This window comes from Ambystoma mexicanum, chromosome 9 (assembly GCF_040938575.1).
Source record: "Ambystoma mexicanum isolate Mex_15411 chromosome 9, UKY_AmexF1_1, whole genome shotgun sequence".
Classification (NCBI taxonomy): Eukaryota; Metazoa; Chordata; class Amphibia; order Caudata; family Ambystomatidae; genus Ambystoma; species Ambystoma mexicanum.
Genome location: NC_090931.1, coordinates 994,759,578 through 994,777,371, shown reverse-complemented (window position 1 = coordinate 994,777,371; position 17,794 = coordinate 994,759,578). Strand labels below are relative to the sequence as shown.

General features: G+C 41.9%; 1 pseudogene; it reads left to right on the top strand.

Annotated features, from left to right (window-relative positions):
- The window catches only part of LOC138487433 (dynein beta chain, ciliary-like), a 350,938-nt pseudogene extending 338,385 nt beyond the window's left edge, over window positions 1-12,553 (top strand).
- The last annotated feature ends 5,241 nt before the right edge of the window (window positions 12,554-17,794 follow it).

The following is a 17,794-nucleotide window of genomic DNA, read 5'->3' as shown; positions in this document are numbered from 1 at the left end:
ACAACAGGCCATTATATTTTACCCTGGCCTTTTACAGCCTGGGTTTTTCTTTGACCATTCATCATAAATAAAATCAGTCAGACCCATGCAATTTACCCCTTCTGTCAAACAGAGATGTGAAGTGCTTATCCAGTTCCAGCTTTCATCAACTAAAGTATGCTGCCCATAAGTGTCTGCCTGCCCAGAAAGCTTTGAGACCTATGTATATGCAAATACTCACTGCTTACCAGATAGCTGTGTGACAATACTGCAACAATTGTCTTTCCCCAAATATTCTAGGATTGGCAGTAAAATCCGTCCCCATTATTTACAATAGATGTGAGAAGTCTGTACTCTAATATTACACATGATACAAGTTTGGACACAGTAAAAGGGATAATCAGTACTAACATAGCAGATGGAATCATTTGGGAATGTCTTATTCAACTGATACACATTAGACTATGCCATTATATGTTCCTAAATCAATACAAGCATCCCCTCTTTAGTTTGGTCTATTAGCCGGTGCTGAAAGTGCTACCTTTAAGCCAAAACTATTGTTATTAAAATAAGAGCTTTAACATAAGAGCCTCAAATATGGGCTTTGAATGAGTGTCTGTAATGCTTTTCCAATGGAGATGACATTTGAGGAGGGAACTGGTCCCAGCGGGGACACAGACATTGTTAGCTGACCCAACAGGGATTTTAACATATACGACTTACTCTACTATTTCGGGTTTCTTAATCAGGAGTAGCCTTGAGAACAGCCTTTGTGTCGAAACACATGTCGGCTGGAATCAAAACTAAAATAACTAGTCTAACTCTTCATGATCATTGTTCATGTTATTCCTACAACAGTAGTGAACAGAATCTTACCAGTATTGAATATTTGGGCTGAGCGCGATCAGCATCACACCAAGTTGCCTCAATTTGTAAGTTAGGGTGGGTGGGGGTCTACCACCCTGTGACTGCCACAGAGCCAGCCTCCGTAACTAGACTAAAGGGCCTGAGCACATAACCCTTTGGTTATAATCCTCATTTGTATCTTGCACTATTTTTTGTATCTACATTATGACACTTATGATATTTTTCCAAAAATAAGTCACAACACATTTGCACAACTTTCCTGCAAATCCATTCATGTTTTATTTTTTGAAAAGTGTCAAAATGTATGTACATAAAATAGTCATATAACTTAGCTCACAGTTGACAAAATCCATTCAGACTTTGCAGAAAAATTCAAGGTTCGGTCTATCAGCTTTCTAAAATCTTTTGTGCACATTTGTGAAAAGGCAACAAAGTTATATCCCATCTAAAAATGTAAAACCCCCCTCTGATTTTTCAAAAAATCCCACCAAACTTTGCGAACACATTCAAATCTGGGTTGTAAATCGTTTTGTAAACTTTTCCGCAGATTTGTGAAATGGCACCAAATTTATAAGCCTTTCAAATATTTTGGACCCCCCCTCTAATTTTGTTCCCTCTTGAAGAAACAGCACCAATCTTTGTGGATCCATTTAAGATAATGTCTAGAATAATTTCACAAAATGTCATACAGTTTCATTTGGTGTTGCCAAAGTTATACGTCAGCCAAAAACTGCTTTTCACCATCCCTGTAATGCAAAAGATATTTCTTGCTGGCCCTGAACATCTCAGATGTTCGCGAACATTACAGGGCTGTTCCTAAACCGGACAACGGAGATGAAAATCCGCCAGTTGTTTGGCTTTTTACAGCCATATCCCATCCCATCCTCATCAACCCTCATCTCCCCAAAGATTGTTTCATTAGTTTGACAAGTGCAATGTTGTGGTTTTTAATATGTTTTTACCACAATGTTCGTGGGCTACGGACGTAATCTGCGAATCCAACAGGCGTTTCCCAAAAATATGATGCACATCGCGTTCTTCACCATCCAATCAGCGCGCGCGTCCGAAGTTCATGGACACCAGGCCGCCCCCTCGGCCAATCCGAGGACCGTCCGCGGACCAAACATGGAAGTGGGTCCGCGGACCGAACCCAAATATCACGAATTCTTTTTTACCTACTTTTTAGCTGATTTTTAAAAAATGACTAGATGAATTTACACCAAATATACAAAAGCACGCTTTTGCGACCAAGCCGCTGCTCCTGCCGCAAATTTGGTGAAAATCCATCAAGCGGTTTAAGCTGTAAGCATGAGCAACATTTCTTTTCTCCATTGTGCCTATGGGAAGAATCACACATTTTGGGACCCCCCTATAACTTTGCCCCTCCACCCATATGTACAAAACCTCATCAAACCTTGCAGAATCAACTTGACAGGGGCATTTACTTTCTTTGCATAGTTTCATGAGTATTTGTCCAGGGGGGGCAAAGTTATAAGACGCCCAAAAATTGTGCTTCTTATGGGCTGAGCAATTTAACCATAACTACACAGCCGCTACCGCAGGCTGTTTAATATATGAAAATAAATATATATATATAAATATATCACGGTATATTGGTATGTCACAGATGTGGGGTGGTTGTCTTTGATATTAACATCTCCTTGAGATTTTACCGGCTTAAGAATTTGGACATGGTAGATAAGGTTGTAAATATGTTGTATTGGCATTCCCAAAAATGCATCAAACTGTGGTTGAATGTATAATAGTGAGAATGAATATGCATATGAAGTCAGCACTTTAGCACCATGCACTTTATGATAATGGCAGCAAGCACTATGCACTTTATAACTGAAGGCTGCTAATAATCAACCAAATTGTTGGTTGATGAAACCAGGTTGCTAGCACTATGCACCTTAAGGAGAATATTGCATGTGTTGACTTTTTTGCACTAAGCACTTGATATATGGAGAATATTATATTCTTGATCGGAGAAATGATGCAATTGCGGGGGATATGCAATGCCAAAACAAACGAATTACAATGGTGAGGATTGTAATGAAAACAGTGAAGAAATTAGAATAACAATAATTACTGCTTTGGCACAATCATTATTTTAATGGTCCAAGGGATAATCATATTACGGGAAGGATATGATTGTGCGCCAATGACTGATAGATATACCACCTATTATAAAATGGCCACCACTGTTCCTATGTGACACTAGTCCTTCCTTTATTTTGATCGCCATTATACAGATTTCTTTCTATGTCCATTACCATGCTGCCGGCGTAAGTTAAAAACAAGGAGGTGTCAGAGACACAGTGTTGTGAATAAGCCGCAAGTGGTGCGGCGAAACGCGTCGACTGTTTTTGGGAGAGCCGGTATTGATGGCGGCTACACATATGGTGCTATGATGTGGAACTTATTTATGAGTTAATAAAGAAGAAATGTCCAATGAATTTGGAGTGCTGGGCGGAGTTCTTATATGCACGGAAAGGCGAGTGCTCCTCACTGACTAGCGAGGCTGCTAAGTCTTGGAGAAACATATATATATATATATATATATATATATATATATATATATATATATATATATATATTTACGGAAAAAACTTAAGTTGCAGGGACACTAAGGTGAGAACTTAATGCAACAAAACCCCTGAAATTCAGATAACCCCTCCTTATCTTCATGCCCCCTGTTGCGCAGCCTATGACCACAATGATGACATCACAGATGAAATCCCTGGTGACAACCCTAATGACATCACCTATGACATTCACACAAGTCAATACATTAAAAACCTGGATACTTTTTAAAGATTACTTTGTACAGTATGTGTTCTATTTCAATTTTAACATGTTAATCACTTACAAAAGACGCACAGAAAGAAATATACATCTGTGTACATGTTTTCAAGCGAATGTTGAATTTTAAAACTTCATTTCATTTCTATACATATATAAATTTAGAGTACTAATAACTTTTTTCAATACCCATGTATGAATATTCTTAAAATATATCCTAATACTTAGTTGTTCCTTGTTTTAAAGCACTTATCATGTCATTTAGAAAATGATACATGTACACAATTGTCTTACTATAAAACAATTGCATTTACATTATTTTGATTTTAAACATAGTCAATAAATAGGGTTCAACATGTGTAGCTTTCTATTAATTTCTACAATTTGTTTTGAACATGTATAAACAGATTATATTATAGTGAACATGTCTTTGATATATTTTGTACAAATGGGAACATTCTAAGCAGTGTACTACTTATAATTTAGATATCATCTTTTACCAATGTACTACAAAGCAAAGCTTCACAAGTAGTGATATGATGCATGTGTAGCTGTTTACTGTTTTAAACAATCTACTCATTGTTATGAACTATTCTAAAATGCTAATATCACATTTGAAAAAATGTAAGGGTGGTCTAAATATGGGCAAATAAGTAGAGTGATCTTTTGTCTGATGCAATTAGTTATTAGAGGTGTCACCAGTGATGTTATCATTGATGTCATCAGTGTGGTCATAGGCTGCACAACAGGGGGCATGAAGTTAAGTTCTCACCTTAACATCCCTGCAACTAATGTTTTTCCTTGAATTTCAAAGGTTTTGTTACAATGTATTGCTCACCTTAACACCCCTGCAACTAAAGTTTTTTCCTTGAATTTCAAGGGTTTTGTTATTGCATCGATTTTAAGAACACTACCAGACCACTAGCCATGGCCTTCGGCCATGTCAGGGGGCCACGACCATTCGATATTTTAAAACACTTGCAACACATCGCTCAAAGACGTTCATCAATCACAAACTGATTTTTGCCTGTTTTGACAGCGGTATTGTTATGTATAAAAGATTGCAGGCTTTGAGAAGTCACAATGTTTTTAGGCAATGCACAGCGAGATTCAATTATTTGCTATGAATCACACAATTTGGTTAAGTAGCATTTTCTGATCCTTGTTTTATGATCGGTCTTTTGGTGACTGTTGTGATGCATGGCACAACCCCAACTAACCGCATTTAAGCAGCAGGGAAAAGGGAACGAAATGACTGGCTGCAAGAATAACATATGCTAAGGTACTTTTGCCGCCATAGCAAAAATCAAAAGCTTCCACCATTGCCACTATACAAAGGTAGTTCATTTGACCTGCCCCTTAGAAGAAAGAGCGCAAGACAAAATAGCATTGGACAGAAAAATAACCAGAGAGAGGAAATTATCCCAAAAATATGCTGGCAAAGTATAAAAGGTGTTCACCTTTTAAACCCAGCAATCTGTCATGAAATATTCCCTGGTAAACAAAATCACAATACGAAACAAGTGCTTGTGGTGTTGGGGTAAGCGTCTGCACTGGGAACATGACAACCTGAGTAAACTCCTGGTAGCCAAATACTTGAGCAAGCTCGCCAACCTTCGAAAAACCCTTGGGGTTGTGTCCGCCCTCTGAAAGAAAGTTACGCTCTTCACCCACATGTGTCCTTTACTTCTGCCCTGAAAAGCAGCCACAATCGGGGCGCCACAATCAGGGGCAAATAACTGCACCAGTCTCCAGGAATGCAAACTCTCTTGCCACATCGTGGGAAAATACTCATGACTTACTTACCCTTTCATCATTTCCCCTCCCCACCCACATGTCTGGCTTTCAACAATACTCTGCTTTATAAAGATAATGTGAAAAGTACACATTCCATAGTGTAACTGAAATATATACATCTTTATAGAACTATGTTAGGCCAAAAGTGTACAATTGTGGTATTGTTCCCCCATCTTGACTGGGAGACTACAAATACCAGAATGCAATTCAGCAAAATGGTCGATATCACATACTTTTATCCACAGGTTTTTTTTATCAAAGTATTTTATTCAATGACAATACTTTGAAAAACTCCTTGATGTATATGGGGGTGGGTTAAAGGGTTAAAAGGGTGGGGTTTAGGATAGGGTTAGTAATACATGGAGGGTGGACTTGGGGGGACACCTCCCAAATAGACAAAAAAAATATTTGATGAGTCTTTACAAAGTATTATCATTTAAAACGTAAATAATTTGAAAACACTCAAGTCGATGAAATGACATAGAACCCTAAGTACTTGCAAGGCATGACATAAGCAGGTTTTAAAAAAAAATAATGCAGATGCCGTGTCTTTTCTTAGTATGTTATCAGATATTTAAAACTTAGAAAACAGATGGCATCTGACACTGTGGACTGTCTCCCATCCATGCAGTAAAAAGGACTGACCCTGCTTAGCTTCAAAGCGGGGAAGGGGAATGCCCCCTCAGGCCATGTTGCTCTAAGTGCTTTAGTGACTTGTGCTCATCTATTAGGCAACATTGCCTGAGGATGCAAGCCAGTACATTGCTTTGAAACTAAGCAGGGTCTTTCCCAGTTACTGCATGGATGGGAGTCCCAGATGACTATTGCATGGCCAGTGGTTCTTCGCCCCAACATCAATGTAGCTGTAGAAATATCTATTTTTTTTATTTTGTTAACTTTTTTCTATAGCCACGGGTACAATGTATTCATTTTATATGCGAACTACAGATAGCCGTGGCTATCTGTAGTGTTATAGCTGCGAATATTAGAAAAACAGCTGGAAAGAAAATGCTTTCTTGCCCCCACAGGCCCTTACCAAGTCCCCCCATCATCTGTACAAGCTCCCCCCCACTCCTCAGATGGCCTCCTCACCTCCCCTGCCCTCTCACTTCCCCCACAAAACACGCTGTTTTCTGTGACGCAGTTTGCTTTGAGATGTCAGCTATTGACGGATATAGCCATGGTTACAGAAAAGCTTTGTGTTGCAAACTCACTCCCCAAACGGCCTCAAACTCTCACATTTCACTTGGTGCCCTCTAGCCACCACCGACCTCTAGACTGATGTAATTTTAATTTTTCTTGCTGCAAATGGGTTTTTTCCTGCTTTTCATTTTCCAAAATCCTCGGATATAGCCGCGGCTATCTCTCCCATCGAGAGAAAAACAAGATGGCGGCTGTTTAATTTCTAAAAACAACCAGTTTTGACAATTTACCTGAGATATAGTTATCTATTTTGGAGAAGGGGGCTCCCCATTCTGCATCAAATATTTTAAAAACTACAGCACGGAATAACCTCAAACCTCAAAAAGGCCTATTTTGATTGCTTTGTACCCAACTTGTTTTGGATGTGGTCCAAATCCATCTAGAGGTTTGGGCTGTGCGGTCTGGCAAAAATTGACCTTGTTTGTCTATTGAAAAATTAATGGCAAGTAGGCTGCAACTTAGATTTAAATGTTGTCTTCTTTATATCATTTTTATTTTTTAACAAATCTTTATGCAACTTTGCAGTCTGGAGGTGCCTATGCATCCCTAACCAACTTCAAAATTTCAGTTAAATACGTCACACAAGTTAAAAAAGTTAATAACAATAGAATTTTTCCAGGTTCCTATGGGAGTGCGACTCACCTCAACTATAGGGCGGTGACCGCTTTCCTATTATGTATATATTATAGGAAGGAGGTCTCTGCACTGTACTTAAGTTGAGTATAAAGATACATAGGCAATCCAAAAGATGTATTGCTAATAACTTTTGACTCACATGACGGGTTTGGGTGAAAGTTTGCAAACAAACAGCTTGTCAACGGCCCCCTAGAGACTGAACATTTTGTGAAAGATCCGTTACAAAATGAATAAGTTATTAAGAACATTTAAAAAAACCTGTTTTGGCCTCGTCATTTTTCTGTAGAGAAAAAGTCCACATTGCTCCTCAGTGCACAGCAAAAACCGCTGGATGGAATTGTGCCAGGTACGAAACAACTTGGGCATGAAGCGTTATCTCGATTTCCATGGGGGCTCTGAGCTTATTCCAGCCAGGAGTTTTTAAATGTTTTGACAGAGAAGGGGATGCCCCCTTCTCCAAAATTATAGCTATATCTCCCATAGTGCTTTGCCGGAGAGAAGATTTTCATAAATGAAAACGCTGTCTTTTTTTTGGTTCAATACTAGAGATACCCATGGTTATAAAGTGCATAACCGGCGATTGCCGAAAACACCATTTGTAGGAGGAGAAAGGATTAAATGACGTCAGGCAAGAGGTGGGGAGGGGGAAAGAGGACATCATGTGAAATGAGGTGTTGGGGGGGAGGACTGAGGACCAAGTTCAGAGCTCAAATGTTTTCGCATAGCTGCGATTATTGGGTAGATAACCACGGCTATAGGATCTGGAAAAAAGGGCATCACACGAAAATAAGCGTGGTTATTTGCAGGCGTTTACCGATAACCAGGGTTATTTGTAGTACATTGCCCACATAACTGGGGTTATGGAAAGAAAAAAATATATAAAAGGTGGGAGTTAAAAAAAATAGATTAATAGTGCGTCGAAAGGAAACATATTGGGGGAATATATTCAGTGTACACGGCCGAAGGTCATGGCTCATGACCTGGTAGTGTTTTAAAATATACAATGGGCATGGCCAAAGGATGTGCTCAATGACCAGGGCCAAAGGACCTGGTTTATGGGCCTGAAAGACATGTATAGTGGCCATGGCCGAAGGCTGTGTCCACCTAGTGAGTCACAACGAAACATACTGGGAGAATATGTACAGTTGACACATCCTAAGGTCGTGGCCATTAGCCATGGCTGAAGGCCACGGCTATTGGCCCATAAAAAACTATGGTATAACAAAACCATTGAAATTCACTGCAAATACCCTATAATGCCATTTTGTATGTAATTGTGAATCCCTTCTCTTATAATATGTATGTTCTCACAGGCTTTGCAACGGGAACACACACCAAGTTAAGCTGGTCATGACTGCCCACATCCACTGAATTTCAAAGATTTTGTTGCGTTAAATCTGCTCAACTTAACTGCACCTTAACAAAAGTTTTTTATGTGAACAAATATAAATAAATATATATATATACACATATACACACACATATATGTGCGCCATGGGCATCATGATTGGCACGTTCTCTACATTCTTTCACATACTGGCACCTAAAAGAAAGCTGTTTTCAACTGCAAGTCAAATAGCTACAATGATAGAATTGCTAATGCCAGTTCCAACAGTAGAGAAATATTTGCGATTTTCAGAGAGCTGGAATTTCCCATACCCCCATCATTGGCACACGTTCAGACAAAGAATGGTGCACCACGTTACAAGGTGCCCTTGCCCACAAAATGGTGTCGTTCCTCACCAAGATCAGTGCCAAAAGGCCCTGCTTGCTAGCAAATTGCCCATGCCTGACTCTGATGTCCTCCCTAGTGGGGTCCACACCTCTCATTGCTCCCCTTTTGCATTTTACCTAGTTACACAAGATCAAGCAGCTACCACTATTTGAGCGCTTAAACCCTCAAACTTTAAAGGTGACTCCTGCCCAGCCCACATAGTGAAGTTCTGTATTGTGACGGCTGTGAGTGAATGTCAGTTCTAAGGAAGTGAAGTTCATAAAAGGCCCCACCACTTGACTGTACCCCGTGTGGAAGATCCTCCCCTGGGTGCTGTGTTCTGTTGACCAGTCTTGAGAGCTACTACCTCAAGTTTTACCAGGGCAGTAAATCAACAGGGGAACTAAAGAAATTGAACCTAAGATAGGACAGGACATGCACCCTCCACCCACCACCATCTAAGACGGTGATACGGTTGAGGTTAAGCTGGGAATTGTGGAATTAGCTACAGCAACATTTAGGGTTGCATTGTCGTTTGAATGCGTAAAGAAACAACAACAACATTCAGGGACCCTCTGGAAACCATATTGGAGAGAACAGTAGAATTGATCCTCTGCCACCCTTAAGATACACATTTTCTGCCACTGAGGAATGTCCGGCATGGTTCAGCCACAAAGGACAGAAACCTATATAAGTAGGGTGAAGATAATCATTGTGTGAGAACAGGGCTTAAAAAAACACTATGAACTATCAGGTAATGGGGACTTGATTTTCAATGTGCCAATCACGTACACAGTGTATCATTATTGTACTTGCTGGAGCATTAATTACCACACCATCAGATGCTGTATATTGATGAATGTATATGTTTTTAACAAATAATTTCTATGTGAAATAGCAGGTGCCTACACCTTTGATTTCATGTATTATTAAATAAAATTGACAAATGATTTTGTATGTAAAATCAGTTTGATCCTTTGATATCGACCTATATTTGTTTCAAGATTGTGTTTCAGAGCGTCATGAGGATTAGATAGGGTACATATTGTATTTGTGTTTGAGACCTTCATCTGGTTTATTGTATACACCTACGCTTACTCCCATCAGCACCAAGTTTGTCAATGCGTCATTTTCAAACAGCTTGGTGCCCTCCCATCTCAAAGCGGCCTCGGTCAGAACACTAGTAAAATAAATGTCCCTTGACCCTTTCATCACTACCAACTACTTCCCCATTGCCACTGTCCTGTTCCTACGTAAAATTCTGGACCGCTAACCTATGTCCCGGTTCAGCAGTTCCTGGAGCAAAACCACTCGCTCTGCAAAAGACAAACTGGTTTCCGCCCTAAGCACAGCACAGAAACGGCTTTACTGGACCCTAAAAATACAAATGGATGCCATCCGTGACTTGGGCAACTATCTGTCCTCCTCCTTCTAGAACTATCTGCGGCATTCAACCTAGTCGACCACAACATCCTGTGCCACCACTTCCGCTTCTCTCTGGAAGCAACCTTGTGCATTAAATCCTTTCCTAGTGGCCGCACCACATGAGTATTCATAGGGGAATCAGCAGCTGATCCTATCACTGCCACACTTGGCACACTGCAATAGTTGTGTCTCTCTCCTACTCTGTACAATACGTTTACTAAACCACTTTTCGATGTTCTTGATTCCAGGGAGATCATTTACACAAATTTTACAGATGACACACGTATACTCACCCCGTTTATGGGGGATCACAACTGTGACACTATCAAAATCACCACAGTCTACACCACAATCCAAAACTGGATGGCCACTCATAATGTTTGCCTAAATGATGAAAAAACTGAGCTTCTCACCATTGGCTCCCCTTTCCGGCTCAGCCACATGGATGTGTCCTATTCCTCCTTTTGTATCAAATGGCCTTCCATCCCCTTCTGAAACGTATGAAACCACTGGGGGTATACCTTGAAGCAGACTTAACCATGACCGGGCAAGTTAAGGCACAAGCCTCATCTGCTGCCTACACAGCAAGACTTATCCCTCTAAGTAGACAGTTCCTCTCACTGAGTAACTGCTTAATGCTCGCACGTGCATTGATTCTTACCAAAATCGACTATAGTAATGTCCTACTTATGGGCACTTCGTCTGGCAAGATGTCCAATCTCTGTTTATTCCAAAATAAAGCTCTCCACTCTGCTCTCAGGCTCAAACGCTTTGACCGCATCTCAGCTACTAGACATGAATCCCATTGGCTCCCCATCAAAGCCCGGGTGGATATCAAAACTCTATCCATCGCTCATCGCTGCATCCATAATGAGGCCCCCTTTACCTAAACAACTGCGTCACCCAAATTGTCCCAGTACGAGAGCTTAGATACAGCACTAGTATCTCACTGTTCACCCCCCAATTTAAGAGCAAAAGAGCAGGCAGTGTCAGCTTCTGCGTCACGGCACCCTCTCTTTAGACTTTACTACCTGGCCACATCAGAAATGAACAATAGTTCTTAATCTTCAAAAAAACAGTCAAGACTTGGTTATTTGATTAATATGAGTAACAGCTGACCTCTGTTTCATGCCCATGCTGTTATTATGTGCAGTTTTTCTCCTACCTGTATACTGTACAAAACGCTCTGATATCCTTGGGTTCCAGCATTTCAAAAATGTAAAAAATAATGTAAATAAAATAAATACGTTACCTAAATGATTGCCCGGTGATTCAAAACAGCTATAAGAAAGGTCAACAATTAGTTCCTTATGTTGCACTGTAGTGTAATAAACATTTCTTTGGCCAAGTGTGTCTTGCAGCCACTTGACTTATAAACTGTGCGGCATCCGGGCATACAGCCTAGAATTTAAGTTCATAGTTTGGGGATAGGGGGTTAATCTTCTGGGCTACTTGTCAGCTCTCAATTTGCAATAATAAATAAATCTGCCGCCAATTAGACCCAGATTTATTTACCTCCCGGTGACAAAGATACATTTTCAGAATACTCATTTCATTTCGAAATAGAGTGCCTCTTTTTTAAATAAATGTTTACTACCACACTCGTTCTCCTACTGTATGGATTTACTGAACTCAAAGAATAACAAGCATTGGCAAAGCCAATAGTTTTGCCAGTGTAAATGGCAGAAGGTTATATTTTTTAAACATAAACATTTTGTACATCACTGATAGAAAACTACATATGTGTTTGTTCTCCTTTTGCTGTGCTGTATGTGCTATAATGCAAAGAAACATTCCACATCATACTCTCCATTTGCGCAACAGAGATTTCGTTGCAGATGTCACATACATTTGATCTTTCCACAATATATTCTGATGCATTATGTTTTTATGAGGAAAACTAACTGTCCAGACAAATCACTATTCAAGAATGGCCACTGCGTTTGTTATATTTTTCAGGTTCTCGTGGAGATTAATCACACTTGGAGCATTATGGAATTTTCATATGAAAAACATCCTAACACTGTGACTCCATTGTTGAAGTCTGATGAAAATTTGATAGAAACTCTTGAAGATAATCAGGTATTTAATTGAATTATTATGAAATGCTCAACAATGAAATTATAATCCTGCTTTAATCGAATAGTGAAGAAGCATAGTTCTATTGTCAAGATTTAACAGTTAATTTATTTCATGACAGTTTGAGCAACAATGATAGCAAATGGTTGGTAACATCCCAAGGGCCTCAGTGGAGCAAAGAACCTTTTACACCGGTGACAGGCCGTTACTGGTGGCAGCTGTGCGGCCCCTGAGGGTTAAATCGCTCCTAGCATCTGTGTAGTTTATACACGGATGCTAAGGCAGTGTGTAACTTAAAAAAGAAATAACAAATATTACCTTCAGTCCATTTTCTATGTTGTTGACCTTCACATCATCGACAAGGAAACCGACTCCAAAAAATTGAGTGGTGCTTTGAGTGCTGCTTTGAGAGGCAAGAGTTCGTTTTCTTTTAAAATTAAACACACCCTTAGAACAATCATTATTAGTCTGTGTGTTCTGGCACCTAAATGCAATTGGCATTGATTTATTCATTACTTAAATTACAGGATGATACCATATGGTTTTGAATTAGGTACCTCCCGAGTATTAACCAAGGGCAGCAGTTTCTCTTGTCTGTTTAATTTTCACATACACCCATCCTCCTGCCTGTCCATTAGGGCACCCAAACACTTCTGTTTTGTGTAAAGGGACCCTTAGCGCTCTTGCAAGAACTACATGGGTGCTAAGGTGTGATGGGAAGGGGAATGGTGTTGCAGGGAAGGGAAGTGGGTACTCCACAGCAGCACTCTGGCTTCTTGTAACAAATTCAGTCCACGTTCTGAGCTTCCTGATTGTCTAGTTCCCTCTTCCATGGTGCTAATGAAAGTTATTCATCTTTCACAGAGCCGCATATTTAAGAGTTGTTGACAATGGGCCTCATTACGACCCTGGCGGAGTGGGTTTACGCCAGCGGTATTCGCGGCGGACCCTTCTGCCCTACTACGAGTTCCCGTAGCGCCATGGAGCCGTTTTCCGCCTGGTTTTTCCGGGCGGAGAAATCCATGGCGCTACGGGACCTTGTTGTTAATTACGCTACCGTATTTTACGGTGGCGTAATTAACGCCTTCCCCACTCCCATTATACCCTATGGGGCAAAAATGGGAATGGGGAAGGGTAAAATGGGGAATGGGGATTTACCGCCCCGCCAAGGTCGGAATGGGGCGGTAAATCCGCCAACCCCCATGGCGGTATTGGCAGCTTTCCGCCGTGCTCCATGGTGCATATTGGACCACGATCTCCGCCAGGGTCGTAATGAGGGCCAATGACTACTCTTTGACAAACTGTGATGTGACACTGATGGCATTCAGATGTAGACATGTTGGATTTCAAACTTGGAAAGTCTTATAGCAGTAACAAAAATGTGATGGGTGACCGGGCATCTTCAGTGGATGACAAGATCACACTGAAACAATTTAAACTTTACCGAGCTCAAGCTGTGATGGTGGCAGGACCAGGCGCATGCAACAAATTATGCCTACCATTAAAGATTAAAGATCCAAAAATATCACCTGCAGTTCAGAAAAGTAGTTTTTTTTTTATCAAACATTACAGCAATATGAAGTCCCTAAACAGGTTACTTACTTGTATCATGGTAAGAACGAAGTATCTGTGCTTTTAAACTGTTCCATAAATTCCTTTATCCCAAAGCAAGCCTTTTCATTTGCTGCCCATTTCTAATAGAACTACTTGGAAGGGCCCTTCACTCCTACTTTTTCCAGTGGAACTAGGAATGTTGCTGTTTAGGGATTTGTTACAGAAGTACGCCAATTTTTTGATGATATCTGAACCATAAGTATGAATGTACTGCGTTACCCTTTCTGTAGTTACATTTTGAACACTTTGTTGTTTTGCTTGAAATGTGCGCGTTTGTACCCCACTACATTAGCCACTCGTTGCAAGATTCGGGCGATAGTAAATACATTTATTAAAATGAAATAGCTAAATTTAATGCCCTTTCTACATATTTGTGGCTATATTAATAAATACAAAATAATTAAAAGAAATGTTTATATACAGAGCAATCCTTTAACTGCCTCTATTGCCAAATAATACAATATTGATGCCATTGTGATTAGCATCTGACTGGCAAAAATGTCACCTATAGTTCCGTTAAAGCACCTGTAATTTTCCAACAAAATGTTACGTTATGTCACCGGCTTTTCAACTGCCACAAATCCCCACCGTAGTTGTGTCAGAGCGTGTGGCTTGTCTGGTGGTTTTCTTATTGTGCCGGGATATACAGACCATAGTCTGCATAGAAAAAGTAGTCAGGGAAAATGGAAGAGTATAGGAAAGTGAGTAAACAGCCACATACATAGGGATGGGGTAATGCAGAAGGGAACGTTTGGTGATTGTTTGGGTGCATGTGGATCTATGAAGGTGCACCATTGATTGGGATTCCAAAAAGAAAGGTTTATTCAAAGCATATTTGGCATCAAACAGATTGTATCTGTTAAGCAGTTGAGAGGCAAAATAGGTAGTTAATAAGACATGGGGCCTCATTACGACCCTGGCGGAACGGGTTAACCGTTCTGCCACATTACGAGGTCCCCTCGCGGGACACGTTAAGCACGCCTGGGAAAACCAGGCGTGCTTACCGGGTCCCACTAGGGGAAGATGGAACAAACAACGGGCCATCTCGTTATGGCCCGTTGTTTGCTCCCTCTCCCATTCCCATTCAGCCCTTTGGGGGCTGAAATGGGAATGGGGAAGGACCGTGTCCGGGTCCTTGAGGGAGGAATTACCGGGCCATCCGAACTCGGAATGGCCCGGTAAGTCCTCATTCTTATGACCCGGACACGGATGCGATTTAGCGGCATGGCTACCGGCCGAACTCGTAATGAGGGCCATGGTGTTTGGCTCAATCATGGGCCTGTGATATTCTACAGATTTCTAGATAAATCAAGGTATCGTTTTGATCTCGAATTACCTTTTTCCACAGGAAAAATCCCAGAATAGTAATTAATAATTGTCAAGTTGGTAGACAAAATGTGGCTCAGTGCGGAAGGTGAATTTAGTTGAAGAACAATTGAGTTGGGCAAGCTGCTATGGATCTGTTGACACATTCTAGTATAGGATGCAAGACCGGCACTTTGAAAGAGTGGGGAAATACTGTGATATTCTGATTTTCATGCAAAAGGAAGGACGCTCAGCCAATAAGATGTCTGGGATCACTGGTGGAATGTGCAGGTACCGCCCACATTCGCCCTGCCACACGTACCCCTTTGCCAGGTGTTGCCAGTGTTTTCCCTTGGCACCCAACTCTTACTTACCTCCTACACCAGACATGCACCCTCTACATCTCACACCACCAGCCCCCTAGCTCAACTTATCTGCCGGCCTTAGGAGATCTTTCTTCTGACTGCCCCTCTCCTTCTCTGTCTGCTCCACTGCCATAACAGAGTAGAAAAGGGACTTATTTTGGTTTCTCCTTTTTTTACAGAATTTGGCATGCACAATACATGCATCTCCCATCCATAATAAGCACATATTTATAATTATTTGCAGCCCTGAAGAGCCCTGGGTGTGAATATCTGAATAGTGATCACCCCGATATTCAGGGTGTGCAGCGCTAGTAACATCCCTGAGGCCTCACCAAGGCTCTCACTTTACTGTGGCCTAATTTAGGTTTAGGATAAGGCTGGCAGGTCATTACCCTCCCTGTATGCCCCCGAACACAGGGGTGATTGCTGTATTGTCTGAGAGTACAAACTCTGCACAGCTCAGGGTTCCTGCACAGGGGGCTGCATTTGTTACATGACCTTACTTCATAGGGTATGGCTAGCTTTTAGATTGTATAGTACTTCAGACCACAGTAATACCACCTCCCTCCACAGAGGTGCGGAAATCGACAATTGATATGATATGATATGGCATTTATAACACGCCTATACACAGGGTTATCAAGGCGCGACGAGGCAAGGGGGGGAACAATGGGAGGACAAACGACGATCCTACTAGGCCAGGTGTCATTAAGATCGCGCAAGTGCATGGGAAGGGGGGAAAGGAAAAGTGCGCAGGGGGAAGGGAGAGGGGAAGTGCAGTACATGGGTAGTGGAATACATATGACACATAAACAGCCAGCTAGTGGCAAGTGCAAGGAAGTGCAGACGAAAGCGCTAGTAAGGGGACTGAAAGGATACAGAAAAACGGTCCCCAAGTGCAGGGTTGCCAGGGAGGCAGTGCAGGTGGGTAATTGACGGGGCCTGGGCCAGAGATCAAAAGGGTGGCCAGGTAACCAGGGCAATTACGGTTAGGAATTCAGCAAGGGACGGGAGGAGAGAAAGCAGATGCAAAGAGGAGGGTTTTGAGGTGTTTCCGGAACCGGAGATGGTTCTCCTCAAGTTTCAGGGAGGCAGGAAGGCTGTTCCAGAGAGAGGCCCCTGCTGAAGAGAGTGATCTGCCACCAACTCGTTGCTTGAAGAAGCGACTGACCCTAAGGGAGTTGGAGGCAGATGAGTGAAGAGCTCGAGAAGGGAGATATTTAGGTAGAGAGAGTTGAAGGTATTTCTGTCCCTGACCCCAGAAGGCCTTGTGTACAATGCAGAGGGTTTTGAACTTAATCCTTGCAGCCACTGGGAGCCAGTGCAGAGATTTCAGTCCTGGAGAGGTACGATCCCTGGGCTTGAGGCCAAGGACAAGTCTTGCAGTCCTGTTCTGGATAAGTTGCAGAGGGCGGAGAGTAGAGGCAGGCAGATGTAGATAGAGGCTGTTACAGTAGTCCAGCTTGGAGAGGACCAGGGCTCTGGAGACAGTGAGCTTCTGGGGGAAGCAGGGGAAAGGAAGAATACGTCTAAGGAGATGCAGCTGGTAGTGTGACTTCTTGGAGACGTCGGAGATGTGAGGGGAGAAGGAGAGTGCAGAGTCGAAGATGACCCCAAGGTTTTTAGCCTTGCAGGTGGGAGTGGGAGGAGGGCCAAGAGAGGCCAGCCAAAGAGCTGCAGGGAAGGAGGGAGTGGGTGTGCTAATGAGTAGAATCACAGTCTTACTGGCATTAAGGCAGAGGTCGTTGATGGTACACCATTCCTGAATGGCAGACAGACAGTCAGAGATGAGGGAAGGAGATGAGGAGGCTGAGGGTAGCCTGAAAATGAGCTGGGTATCATCAGCATAGCACTAAAAGTTGGGACAGAGAGCAGCGATGCGGTGGGCAAGGAGTGCTAGGTATTGGTTGAACAGCCAGGGAGAGAGGTTTGATCCCTGGGGGACACCACAGGTAGAAAAAAAGATGTCGGAAAGGAAGGACCCAAGTTGGACCTGGGAGGGTCG